The sequence below is a fragment of the Eurosta solidaginis genome, chromosome 1 (assembly GCF_040869045.1).
Source record: "Eurosta solidaginis isolate ZX-2024a chromosome 1, ASM4086904v1, whole genome shotgun sequence".
Classification (NCBI taxonomy): Eukaryota; Metazoa; Arthropoda; class Insecta; order Diptera; family Tephritidae; genus Eurosta; species Eurosta solidaginis.
In genome coordinates, this window is record NC_090319.1 from 131,326,973 (window position 1) to 131,341,837 (window position 14,865).

Genomic DNA, 14,865 nt, shown 5'->3' on the forward strand with positions numbered 1-14,865 from the left:
GTTTTAACTGCTCCATACGACCCTTTAACGCTTCTATCTCGGCATCAATTTTGTCTTCGAATTGTAAAATTTTTGCATCCTGCTCTTCCAGTTTCACAAAGAGCTGCGATGATACCTGTTCCGAAATTTGTGCCGACATTTCAGATATACGTGCCTCTTGCGCTTCCACTTGAGATGCCAAATATGTCTTCTGTTCTTCCAATTGTGATTTTATACGTGTCTCCTGTGATTCAATCCTCGCTGTTATACTGTTCTCCAGCGATTCTAGTTGTTTTTCCATCTTGGATGTTATGCGTGTCTCTTGCGATGCCAGTTAAGATGACATTTGTGACGACATTTCTGAAATGCGTGCGTCCTGTGCCTCCATCTTGGGTGTTACTGTCGACGTTTGTGCAGATTTTGCAGCTAATATTGTGTTCAAGTCTGTGTTCGCCATCAAGATGAAAGACATATTCTTCCACGTTAATTCCTTCTGCTTCCATTGCCTCTCGTAGTCTTGCCTGAAGTTCGAGTTTATTGCCGGTTATATTCAATCCACGGCTATCCAACTCCTTCTTCAGTTGCCGGATCTTCAATTCACTGAACTTTGCCAACTCCTTGTTGTCCTCTGGAATTTATTCAACAATTCCTCTTCTGACACCAATTGTAACGAATTTACTGCAATTCCCCTTATTTGCAATCTTCTGCTAACGTTCGTATCGCTAAACTGTTGAATAAATAACTCCAATATTGAATAATGGAAAAATGGCCTATATTAAACTACTTCACAATAACACATATACTTTGTAACTAGCTTGCTTAATAACCAAACTGACTGATAGCTTAAATGAAACTCTTCTATTGCCCGACAGATTGCGTGCTTAATCAAAAACTGGTTGATAGTTAAAACGAAACTGAATTCCAGCGCCTCTACATTTGCTGCCTTTTATACTCTCTGATTTCCTCATTCGCATCTTCTAGGCGCTTCCATTTCCAGAATATACTAGTTGTCCATGAGCTCTCAAATTTCTCAGCCGTAACTACAATTGCACGATTTTATAGCTTCTCTCATTACATACTTCCAGGAGTATCTCAGATATATGCATGCGGTTGTGCCTTGCTTCTCAGTTGCGTGTACATACATATGTGTAGACATAATGATTGATTCGTTTATGTAGATATAAGTGACTGTCTGCTTTATTGTTGTTGTGACTTCATTTACTTAACATCAGACTAGGGATGTGAGTATCACTTAGTGTCACTCATATTCGTCACACTAATATTGTAACACTGCCCTCCACATAAGTCTGATCGTCCCGATTAGAACAATCTCTCTGTCTAAACGCTGCTAGCCCCTCCCAATGAACCACTTTCATTTTGGTTCGTGGTTTGCCAATGGTTTGTATGCGGTACACTACATCGTTCATCCGTTTTACAACTTTGTATGGGCCTTCCCAGTTACACTGCAATTTCGGGGACAAACCTTTTTTTCGTTGGGGGTTGTATAGCAGCACCAAATCTCCTTCCTTAAACCCTTCCGAATTAATTGCTTTATCGTACCTCGCTTTCATCTTGTCACTCATAATCTTTGCTCGTTGCCTTACCAGATCGTGTATCTCTTTCAGCTCTTCTTCCAAGACACTAGTGGATTTCTTGACATTCCTCTCCTCATCGGCAGCTATCCCATACTTCAAATCAGCTGGCAGTCGAAGGTTATTGCCAAAAATTCCCTTTGCGGGAGTTTGGCCCGTTGTCTCATGTACTGCCGATCGGTAGGCCATCAAGAATAATGATATGCTCCGCCAATGTTCTATTGAAACGTTCCACCATACCATCGGACTGAGGATGCAGTGCAGTTGTCCGTGTTTTTCGAATGCCCAACTTCTTGCACATTTCATGGAACACAGCTGATTCAAAATTCCTACCTTGGTCAGAATGTAACTCCATTGGTACCCCATACCTTGCAACCCATTCGTTTGTAACCACTTCTGCTACTGTTTCTGCTTCTTGGTTTGGGATTGGGAATACCTCTGGCCATTTACTGAAATAATCCATAACCGTCAGTATGTATTTGTTTCCGTGGTTGCTAGTAGGAAATGGACCTGCGACATCCATGGCGATCCTTTCAAATGGTGCACCTGAAATATACTGCTTCATCTGGCCATGACTTCGTGTTTTGGGCCCTTTCGCTCTGTTGCATACCTCGCAGTTGGCAATCCACTCGGTGACCGACTGACTGCAACCAACCCAATAGAATCTCTGCTTAATTTTCTCGAGCGTCTTTGTGATTCCAAGATGACCTCCACTTGGACCATTATGCAGCTCGCTGAGCACGCCAGGAATCCTCTTTCTGGGAACAACTATTAGTTTCTTCTTGCATTGACCATCCTCACTCTCCCATACTCGATGAAGGCAACCGGATATCAATTCTAAACTGTTCCAATGTGCCCAATATGACTTCGCAATGGGACTCTCTGCTGATATCTCCTCTCTGCTTGGTCTTTCGTTTCGTTCGAGCCTTGCATAACATGTGACAGATCTGTATCTTCTAGCTGACACTTTCTTAGTTGTTCCTTATCCCATTCATCCGTACACGTTATAGTCATTAGCCGGACATCTATAATGTCTTCTTTAGCCTCGGCCTTTGAACAGTGCTTGCATTCCAACCTACATGGTCTTCGTGACATTGCATCGGCATTTCCATGGGTACTACCTTTTCATGCTCAATGGAAAAGTCATAGCTTTGTAGTCGCTCGATCCACCGTGCCAATTGTCCTTCCGGATTGCGGAACTGCAGAAGCCATTTTAACACTGCGTGATCTGTCCTGATACGGAATCGCTGGCTGTAGAGGTATTTGTGAAAATGTTTAATGCACTCTACCAATGCCAACAGCTCTCTCCGCGTAACGCAGTAGTTCCTCTCTGGTTTTCCAATCGAACGGCTGTAATATGCAACTACCTTCTCCTGTCCATCGAGCAGTTGTGATAAAACGCCTCCTATAGCATATCTACTCGCATCTGTGTCTAGAATAAATGTTGCTCCTTGAGTCGGATATGCTAACATTGGGGCAGTGCACAACCGCTCCTTAAATGTTTGGAAAGCCACTTTTTGCTCCTTCTTCCATTCAAAAGCTTTATTTTTTCTTGTAACCTCATGGAGGCTATGGGCTACGCTGGAAAAATTTGGTACAAATCGGCGGTAATATGTACACAGCCCAAGGAAACTTCTCAATTCATGTAGGTTGTGTGGTCCTGGCCAATCCTTTACAGCCTCTATCTTTTCGTTCGCAGTGCAGATGCCTCTGTCGTTACCTTGTGACCCAAATAATTTACTTCCTTTTTAAACAGCGTACACTTTTCGGGATTTAACTTCAGACCAGCGCCAGCTATTCTCTGGAAAAAACTACCTCCAACTTCTTAAGATGTTCATCAAATTTCTTCCCCAATTCGATGATGTCGTCCAGGTTGGTGTTTTCCAATGTAGTTCTTTCAGTACCTGGTTCATGAGTCTCTCAAAAGTAGCTGGTGCTTTACAAAATCCAAAACGCATCACTGTAAATTGCCAAAGACCATCACCGACACTGAAGGCTGTTTTCTCTTTATCTTCCTCCTTCACCACAACTTGCCAATAGCCGCTTTTCCAGTCCAGCGTGGAAAACCATTTCGTACCAGATAGCGAGTCCAGAGTGTCGTCAATTCTTGGTAATGGGTAGCTATCCTTTTTCGTAACGTCATTCAACTTCCGGTAGTCCACGCAATACATCATTTTCCATCCTTCTTCTTTACAAGTACTACCGGTGAGCTCCAGGGACTAGCTGGTGGTTCGATGACGCCGCTATCGCTCATTTTTGTATAATTTGACTCACAACTTCCCGCTTCGCCAGTGGAACACTACGTGGAGCTTGACGTATCGGCCTCGCGTCTCCAGTGTCAGTTTGATATTTCACAACATTGGTGCGGCCTGGTTTGGAACCATCCTGGTCAAATATGTTTGCGTACTTTAGGAGGAGTTTCTTTGCCTTACTCTGATAATCTTCCTCTAGCCCCTCCGTCCATGCCTTGATGTCATTTGAAAGATCAGTATTACTAGATGAAACGTTTTCCTGGAGCTTTTCACAGTTAATAATTACTTCAGCCTCTTGGCATCTTCCCAAAATAGCTCCTTTGGTCAGTTTGAGTGGTGACTTGAACTCATTGAGTACTCTTACCGGAATACGTCCATCTTGTTTTGTCATAGCCAGGGTCTTTCCTACAAGTATGTTCGGTGCTGATTTGTTTGCTGCTTCGACAACCCACAATTTATTTGTCCCACAATCTCCATCAACCTTTGCCCAGATGACTACTTCGGATTTTGGTGGTATTTGCTGACTCTCTTCCACCAGTACTCGTTTACTGCTGTAGCCTCTCTCGTAGCCGAAATTAAGTGGTACATCCATTTTCTTATATCGCATCGTCTTGCTTTGCATATCGATCTTGATGCCTTGGTTGATTAAGAAGTCCACTCCAATTATGATTTCATCGACTATATCTGCCACTATAAAATTGTGTAGTACCGTGACGTTCCCAATTGCTACTTCACATTCTACTTCTCCAATAACCTGGGTGTCCTCTCCCGTGGCTGTACGTAATCTTGCTCTAAGCAATGGTCTTATCTTTTTGTTGACTAAATCCGCTCGAATGATGGAATGAGATGCACCCATATCTACAGTCAGTAAGCGTTCCTTTCCGTCTACATGTCCTCCAACAGTAAGATTGCTCGATCTTCTTCCAATCAGCGAGATAGAGATTTTGGGCCATTCAATTGCGGGAGCCAGCTGTCGCCCCTTGCGCCTGACTCGATTTAGTTTAACGATTGAGTGGCCTTGGAGATTTGCTCATCACCTTCTGCTCTGCGTTTAGGACCACCCACATTGTTGGAACTGTTATGGTTGGTGTTGCAATAACTCGCAATATGCCCTGGCTTCCCACACTTAAATCATTTGACTGCATCATTATTCTTCTGCTGCGTACCCTTCAATGCTTCCAAAATTGTGTCTACCCAGTCTGTCCACTTCCACGCGATGAGCTTTGTATGCGGGCTTACTCAAAAGCGACGCTGTTTCTTGAGTCAGTGCATAGGATACCGTTTCTGCGAATGTGGGTTTTGGGTTTGCATATGTCGCTCACTTCGTTTCTACGTCCCGTACGCCATTTATAAAACTCTGGAGTTTTACCCTCTCGGTGCACTCCACGGGTGCGTCCACATTTGCCAAATGTGCCAACCTTTCAACATCCGAGGCAAACTCCTGCAAAGTCTCATTCACTCTTTGGTGGCGGTTTTGCAACTCAATTCGGAATATCTGTTTTCTGTGCTCGCTTCCATAATGTCTCTCGACAGCGGCCATCAATGCTTCATAGCTGTTCCGTTCGTACTCTGGAATAGTCTGTAATATTTCGACAGCTGGTCCTTTCAATGCTACGAAGAGTGCAACAACTTTATTTTCAGCATTCCAGTTGTTCGCTGTTGCGGTCTTCTCAAACTGTAGCTTAAAGACCTGGAAAGGAACAGAACCGTCAAAGGATGGTGTTTGTACCTTTGGATTACTCGTTGAAACTGCTGGGCGATTCAGTTGCAACTGCTCTATACATCCCCTCAAAGCATCCACTTCGGCCTCTATTTTTCCTCAAACTATAAAATTTTTGTATCCAAGGCCTCCAGCTTCGATGTTACCCTTATCTCCTGTGCCTCCAGCTGCGAGGTTATGCGGGCCTCCTGTGCTTTCAACTGCTCAGCCAACTGAGATGTCATATATGTCTTTTGAGCTTCCAGTAGTGTTTCCATCTTGGATGTAATCTGCGTCGACATTTCTGACATACGCGTTTCTTGTGCTTCAAACTTCGATGTTATTTCTGACGACATTTCTGCAATATGTGCCTCCTGTGCTTCCATCTTGAATGTTATCTGTGTTGACATTTCTGACATACGCGTTTCTTGTGCTTCAATCTTCGATGTTATTTCTGACGGCATTTATTTTACTGTGGATGTTTGTGCAGATATTGCAGCCAAAATCATGCTCAAGTCTGTGCTTGTAACTGTCTGCGATGTTTAGTTTTTCTCTTTAATTTTTGTTGTTGTCTCGTCCCCATCAGGATAAAAGACATACTCATCCACATCAATTCCTTCTGCTTCCATTGCCTCTCGTAGCCGTGCCTGAAGTTCGAGTTTAACGCCGCTTATATTCAATCCACGGCTCTCCAACTCCTTCTTCAGTTGCTGGATCTTAAATTCATTGAACTTTGCCATGTCCTTGTTGTCCTCTGGAATTTATTCAACAATTCCTCTTCTGACACCAATTGTAACGAATTTATTTGCAAATCCTCTTATTTGTAACCCTCTGCTAAGTTCGAATCACTAAGCTGTTGAATAAATAACTCCAATATTTAATAATGCAAAATGGCCTTTATTAAAGTACTTCACAATAACACTCAAACTTTGCAACGAATAGCTTGCTTAATAATCAAACTGATTTATAGCTCAAATGAAACTGAATTCTCGCCTCTACTGTCGCGCCTTTTATATTTTTTGATTTCTCATTGCATACTTCTAGGCTTTTCCATTTCAGAACTTACTAGTTAGTTATCAGCTACAAAATCGTCAGCCACATCTACGTTTATAACTTCTCATTTGAGTAATACTTGCACAAATTATTGCCCTCTCTTGTGAGCAATTCAGATAAGATATATGCATGTGTTTGTGTATTGCTTCTCCGCTGCTCGTATACGTACATATGTGTAGACGCAATTATTGATACGTTTATGTAGATCAGGGCTATTCAAAACTTAAAGGGCATCTGTATTAGTGAAACCGGAATCGTCGCGATGATTGTGCGGGTGAATTTATTTTTCATTTGGTCGCTTACTAGCAAGCAACGAGCTAACAACAAGCATATGTATCGCGAATAATTTTTCATACATATTTTGATACCGATCAGCCAATACCCATCACCAATGTTGCTACGCCAAGTGCCAAGCGACGACTAACTCAACTAACGACGACAGAGCGAATCATATACGTGTGAATTGAGAGGGCACAATTGTGCTATGAAATGAATAGCCCTGATGTAGATACATAATGACTGATCTACGGATGTGCATGATATCACTGTTTAGCATCGGCTTAGAGATGGCAGTACCCCTTAGTGTTGCTAATATTGTAACAATATAGACCCATTTGATGTTCTGGAGGAGGAAACCACCGAGACCTTCAACAATATAAGCGAAAACCTGGCTACAATTTGGAGGTGGCGCCCTCCTCGACGGATATTCGTGCGCAGGTAATAAAACGCGCATGAAATGTAATGCCCCTGTTACCGTTTACCACTCAACTTTGTTGCGTTGTAATTAAAACAACTCAACTTTAAGACAACTCAACTCCCGTTTGGTATTACGAGTTACAACTTATTTCAGTTGAAGTTGATTTGAGTTGCCAACTTCAGAAAGTGATAATTTGACAGATAAATGAACAGCTGATCAATTTTTGGCCCAAATTTAAGCATTTGCAAAAGTGATTTTGTTATTACAAGATATTATATGATATGAAATCTATTTTATAATGGCGAAAATGTTGGCGACTGCTATGTCGCGGGTTTGCATATGTCGCTCACTTCATTTCTACGTCCCGTATGCCATTTATAAAACTCTGGAGTTTTACCCTCTCGGTGCACTCCACGGGTGCGTCCACATTTGCCAAATGTGCCAACCTTTCAACATCCGAGGCAAACTCCTGCAAAGTCTCATTCACTCTTTGGTGGCGGTTTTGCAACTCAATTCGGAATATCTGTTTTCTGTGCTCGCTTCCATAATGTCTCTCGACAGCGGCCATCAATGCTTCATAGCTGTTCCGTTCGTACTCTGGAATAGTCTGTAATATTTCGACAGCTGGTCCTTTCAATGCTACGAAGAGTGCAGCAACTTTATCTTCAGCATTCCAGTTGTTCGCTGTTGCGGTCTTCTCAAAATGTAGCTTAAAGACCTGGAAAGGAACAGAACCGTCAAAGGATGGTGTTTTTACCTTTGGATTACTAGTTGAAACTGCTGGGCGATTCAGTTGCAACTGCTCTATACATCCCCTCAAAGCATCCACTTCGGCCTCTATTTTTCCTCAAACTATAAAATTTTTGTATCCAAGGCCTCCAGCTTCGATGTTACCCTTATCTCCTGTGCCTCCAGCTGCGAGGTTATGCGGGCCTCCTGTGCTTTCAACTGCTCAGCCAACTGAGATGTCATATATGTCTTTTGAGCTTCCAGTAGTGTTTCCATCTTGGATGTAATCTGCGTCGACATTTCTGACATACGCGTTTCTTGTGCTTCAAACTTCGATGTTATTTCTGACGACATTTCTGCAATATGTGCCTCCTGTGCTTCCATCTTGGATGTTATCTGTGTTGACATTTCTGACATACGCGTTTCTTGTGCTTCAATCTTCGATGTTATTTCTGACGACATTTATTTTACTGTGGATGTTTGTGCAGATATTGCAGCCAAAATCATGCTCAAGTCTGTGCTTGTAACTGTCTGCGATGTTTAGTTTTTCTCTTTAATTTTTGTTGTTGTCTCGTCCCCATCAGGATAAAAGACATACTCATCCACATCAATTCCTTCTGCTTCCATTGCCTCTCGTAGCCGTGCCTGAAGTTCGAGTTTAACGCCGCTTATATTCAATCCACGGCTCTCCAACTCCTTCTTCAGTTGCTGGATCTTAAATTCATTGAACTTTGCCATGTCCTTGTTGTCCTCTGGAATTTGATTCAACAATTCCTCTTCTGACACCAATTGTAACGAATTTATTTGCAAATCCTCTTATTTGTAACCCTCTGCTAAGTTCGAATCACTAAGCTGTTGAATAAATAACTCTAATATTTAATAATGCAAAATGGCCTTTATTAAAGTACTTCACAATAACACTCAAACTTTGCAACGAATAGCTTGCTTAATAATCAAACTGATTTAAAGCTCAAATGAAACTGAATTCTCGCCTCTACTGTCGCGCCTTTTATATTTTTTGATTTCTCATTGCATACTTCTAGGCTTTTCCATTTCAGAACTTACTAGTTAGTTATCAGCTACAAAATCGTCAGCCACATCTACGTTTATAACTTCTCATTTGAGTAATACTTGCACAAATTATTGCCCTCTCTTGTGAGCAATTCAGATAAGATATATGCATGTGTTTGTGTATTGCTTCTCCGCTGCTCGTATACGTACATATGTGTAGACGCAATTATTGATACGTTTATGTAGATCAGGGCTATTCAAAACTTAAAGGGCATCTGTATTAGTGAGACCGGAATCGTCGCGATGATTGTGCGGGTGAATTTATTTTTCATTTGGTCGCTTACTAGCAAGCAACGAGCTAACAACAACGAGCCATCACCAATGTTGCTACGCCAAGTGCCAAGCGACGACTAACTCAATTAACGACGACAGAGCGAATCATATGCGTGTGAATTGAGAGTGCACAATTGTGCTATGAAATGAATAGCCCTGATGTAGATACATAATGACTGATCTACGGATGTGCATGATATCACTGTTTAGCATCGGCTTAGAGATGGCAGTACCCCTTAGTGTTGCTAATATTGTAACAATATAGACCCATTTGATGTTCTGGAGGAGGAAACCACCGAGACCTTCAACAATATAAGCGAAAACCTGGCTACAATTTGGAGGCGGCGCCCTCCTCGACGGATATTCGTGCGCAGGTAATACAACGCGCATGAAATGTTATGCCCCTGTTACCGTTTACCACTCAACTTTGTTGCGTTGTAATTAAAACAACTCAACTTTAAGACAACTCAACTCCCTTTTGGTATTACGAGTTACAACTTATTTCAGTTGAAGTTGAATTGAGTTGCCAACTTCAGAAAGTGATGATTTGACAGATAAATGAACAGCTGATCAATTTTTGGCCCAAATTTAAGCATTTGCAAAAGTGATTTTGTTATTACAAGATATTATATGATATGAAATCTATTTTATAATGGCGAAAATGTTGGCGACTGCTATGTCGCGAATACGAAAAACATTCGCGTGATCATCCCAATCCCTTGGAACTGCCAAGCACCAAGTAAGAAAATGTTTAGGTGACAAATGATGAGCTTCAAATGAAGTTATTTTGCAGATTTGAAGGAAGCATTTTGATCATTACTAAACACAATTAAGGACCATTTCCGCAAACGCGTTCGAGGGAAGGCTTCATTCCTATTTTAAAATTATGCGCCACACTCAGATTCCTTGCTGATGGCAGCTATCAAAAATGCTGTGGAAATTATTTTGGTGTTGGACTGGTTTTAGATCTTATTGAGGAACATATTTGTGCGAATTGGGTTAAAACCCAAAAAGCAAAAATTTTATTTTACTATAAAACAGGACTCCCAGGAGTAGTGGGTAGTATTAATTGGACTCACGTTCGCATAATTTCATCTATTTTGCCTGCATCCGAACTGCGACCAGCCTCGTCCAACTTCGGAATGTCGCTCCATAAAGTCAAAAAGTTATTGAATGTAATCCTTAGTTTAAAAGTTTTTTTCTATAAATCTGTACAAAATTGTTGATTATTGTTTGATTAAAAAAGGTTTAACTACCGGCTTTCAATTTTTTGTTTTTATTCGGTAACGTTTTATGAGACCGTGCACCATCTAACTTTTATAAAAGGTGGTATCAAAAGACTCGTTTCGACCTCCGTTTTCAGGATCCGAAAGCGGAAATCAAAAATTTCTGTTGACAAACAAAATTGCCCGAGAGGGTCGGAAATATCAGGCCCGATCCACAGTTTTTTTGCACAGAACATTTTCCTGCGTTGGCGGCCTTTGGCCGCGATTTGTAAAAATAACCCTGGGTGGGTCCAACGCATTAGTATGTACAAAATATATGAAAAAAAAATACAATCACATGAAAATTTTAACCGAAATGATATGGCGGAATTAAATTTTTAATTTTTGTTTTCGGATTCTTAAATCGGAGGTCGAAACGTGTCTTTTGATACCAACTTTGAAAATTTTTGTTAAAAATTAGGCGCTGAACCGTCTTCTAAAACGTAATATTTTTTTCAAAACAACTGCAAGTAATCAGTTGTAAGATTTTGACGTCTTTGACAACTAAACCAACACAAGGTTGTAAACGGTAATGCCACAAAAAATTGTTAAGACTAGACAACTCAACCGAAATTTTTTTTGACAGGTTGAGTTGTAATCTGTAATACCAAATTGTGAAATTTCAACCCAACCAGAGTTGAGTTGTAAACGGTAATAGGGGCATTAATTTCATATTTGGTACAACAAGGTACGTGATACTACATATATGCGTAACATGGCGACCGTGAGGCTTGCCGGTGGAGTAACAGGTATGGTGTCATTTTTCGGTGAAAAATCTAAACTTTCGAAACTTAAAACCGAAATTAATATTTACGGAGATAAAAATAAAATAACTAAATACAATAGCGCATATTCGTAGTCAAAATAAAATATGTTTGAATTTGGTTACAACTTTTTGACATAATTTTCCATGAGCTATCTGTCAAAAAAGCTGCAACTAAATATAAAAGCTATTTTATTTTGACTATGACTATGGACCAATATTTTCTACTTAAATTAAATACGGAAATAATAAAAAGAAAATTAAATACCAAATTTTGAAATTCTAACATATACAGAGATAATAAAAAAACTAAAAACGACAATTTCTAAATTAAATACGTACAGAAACAATACTAAAGCGCTAAATACAAAGTTTTCTAATCCTAATACTACATACGGATATAACAAATTCTAAATACAAATTTATACACACAGATTAATTACCAATTAAATACATACCGAAATAAAAATTTTAACTAAATACAAAATTTCCTTAATTTAAAATATATACGGAAATACTATCTAATTCAATACTATAAAAACTACGGAAATAATAATAAAAACTAAATACAAAATTTTCTACATTAAATACATCAGAAATAATACTAGAAAACTAATTACCAAACTTAGAACCTAAAATACATACGGAAATAATACAAAAAAAAAAAAAACAAAAAAAAAACTAAAATCCAAATCTACTAATACGTACGAAAATATTAATACGGTAAAATTTGCACGCATTTGTCCTAACGGTCAACCCACGCCACCGGGCAACGAACACTAACAACAACCTCAGCAGTCAGCGTCATAATAGCGGCAGCATTAACATCAGCAGCATAGCAGCGCAGAGGCGGTAGCAGTGTAGCGGCAGTAGCGGCGTACATAAGTATATATGTCGCTCATTTACTTCAATAGCGTCATAACTAAAAAAAACATGAATTTTGAGTTAATAATATGTAAACGTACCCAATAACATGATCTATGTTGTATAAAAATATCTTTGTGATCCGTTAAAAATTGACCACGTGCTATACAAATGAAAATATTCCGTTATATGCGCAACATGTGGCAATTAAAATCTTTGAATGGCTCTCCTGGAAAATTGTGTTTTTTGAGTTATGGCACTATTGAAATGAACGATATGTATACTAGCTTTTTCCTCCTATAGGTTTTTTTCTACACATACATTTGTGCATTGTTCTTTACATTTTCAAATAATACACATTTTTCATAACCACGGCGGGTCCGTGCTGTGTATATGCAATATATGTACACATATATAACAATTTATGAATTTGGAAGTAAAGCGGTGCGTCCTATATTTTATAAAATTACAATTTTGAACAGATGCGCCCGTATCTATAATAATCCAATTACACATTTTGAATAAAAGTGGTGCGTCCACTTCATGCATTGTGCAGAAACCACAATAGTTTTGCCAATTAAATACAATTTGCCATTTAATAAATATCTTTGCCATTAATATTTCTCAGGTTAAATTAACTTTTCAGTAAATTAAATTTTTGTTTTCGGAAAAATTTAAATCAATAGTTTGTCAGGGGTGGGTGTTCCCCGCGTTAGGCGTACCTTGTCCCGTTCGAGTGGTACGGCAGACTTTCCATGTTATTGGCGAAGTTTACCTAGAAAGACAAAATAAAAGTATGCAAAAGTAACAATTCTTTTATTCATGTTTCGAAGCAAGTGTACTTTCCGTAAACTCTACATTCCAGGGTCCCAACAATTCGCCCGCTACGGCTCAAAGCCGAAGCCTCCTAGTTTCCGCACTGAAACAAAAAGAAAAAAAATTTATTTAATTATTTAGGGCACAAAAGCAAATCACTTATATAAGTGCACAATGTTTTTTTTTTTTTTTTTGTGGGTACAGCAAACCATAAAAATTACAACAACCACATGAGAATTTTCAACTTCCACTGCAAATATATTAATACAAATGTTTCATATTTATTACCTCGTATTACCGCTCCTGAGACTTTTGGACGTCGTTGGACACCTCCCCCGATATACTTTGGAACGCGGATTAGCAGTCGAACGCGGTATTAGACTGGCAATCTCGTGGTAAGTGGTGATGTTTTGGTCCCTGCCACTATCGATCATATGCACCAGAGTGGCTTCTCCTAGAACCAACAAGCAACCGGCAGCAGTGCCTCATTCGTCCATAACTATATTATGAACACTTAACCACTGGATTTAACACACAAAATCACACAAAAAAGTATAATACTTTCCGCGAGTAAATTAGCGCACGCAAACAAAATGTAAACAAACGAGAAACGTCAAATTTAAGAAAACCAACAAAATTCCCAATATGGGGAAGTTCGTAAAAGCTTATAAGGAAGGTTTCCGGACCACAGCTAAAGGTATAATGAAGGAAAATAGGATCGGTCTAGGAAAAGGATGGATATAGGGTAAAGAAAGTGCGATTAAGTTTGGAAATGAGGACAACAGGAAACGGTACATAGAACCGGTGTGACTTCTGGATTCTGCTGGTACATATATATGCCATAACTGTGGCAGAAGAAAAGAACAAGTTTAACTGTGGGCATATGCACGTCGTGAGTGTGCGCTTAATATTTTTTGGAATAGTCGGTGAACGTTAAGTAAAACTTTTTTCCCTGTGCTCGTAAAGCCCAGTAAGGACTAAATTCGTAGTTTTCAAAACCTTTATGATCTTTGGGGCATGACGCCCATAATCCTACAATAAGCGCCCGCGTAATTTAAAATTACAATTAGAGCAGCCAGTAAACCGAGAGGAGACCATAAGTTCCTGACGTTTAATTGGTGATATGTCATCGGTTGTAATGTGGTAAGTCAACCAAAACCTTTTTTCTTAGGCCCTTCCCAATTATTTTTTTTTGGCTTCGAGCCTTTCTGGTGATTCACGCCAACCCACTTTTTTGATTTTGTCATCAATATTTGCTAGAAATTCTGACCCTGCGCATTGCGCGTGCCGGTGCAGATTTCTTTAAAAAAAAGTAAATTTCGATTCACTTGCTTAATTTTTCGTACTATGTTTAATTTTTCTTGGTAACTTTTCCTATGGCATACATACATGCATTTGCTTTTGTAGCAGTGTAAGCTATCTGATATATGGTGCGTGATTGCCAAATTGGCGCTCAGGCACATCATTGTACATTATGATAAATTGTACCTTTATGTTCTGCCAGCTGGGATACCTTCACCCATAACGAAAGCTCTGGCGAGCACGGAGATTTTCTGTTCAACGCCACATTACTCACCCTACCCTTAACTACTCAACTTAGTTGGGTTGTAATTAAAACAACGCAACTTTAAGACAACTCAACTCCTGGGGTCCTATTCAGTAACTATGAGTTTTGAAATGTACATTTTTCTTCCATACAAATTATATGAAGAAAAAGTGTACATTTTAAAACTCACAGTTACTGAACAGGGCCCCTGTTTGGTATTACAAATTACAACTTATTTCAGTTGATGTTGAATTAAGTTGCCAACT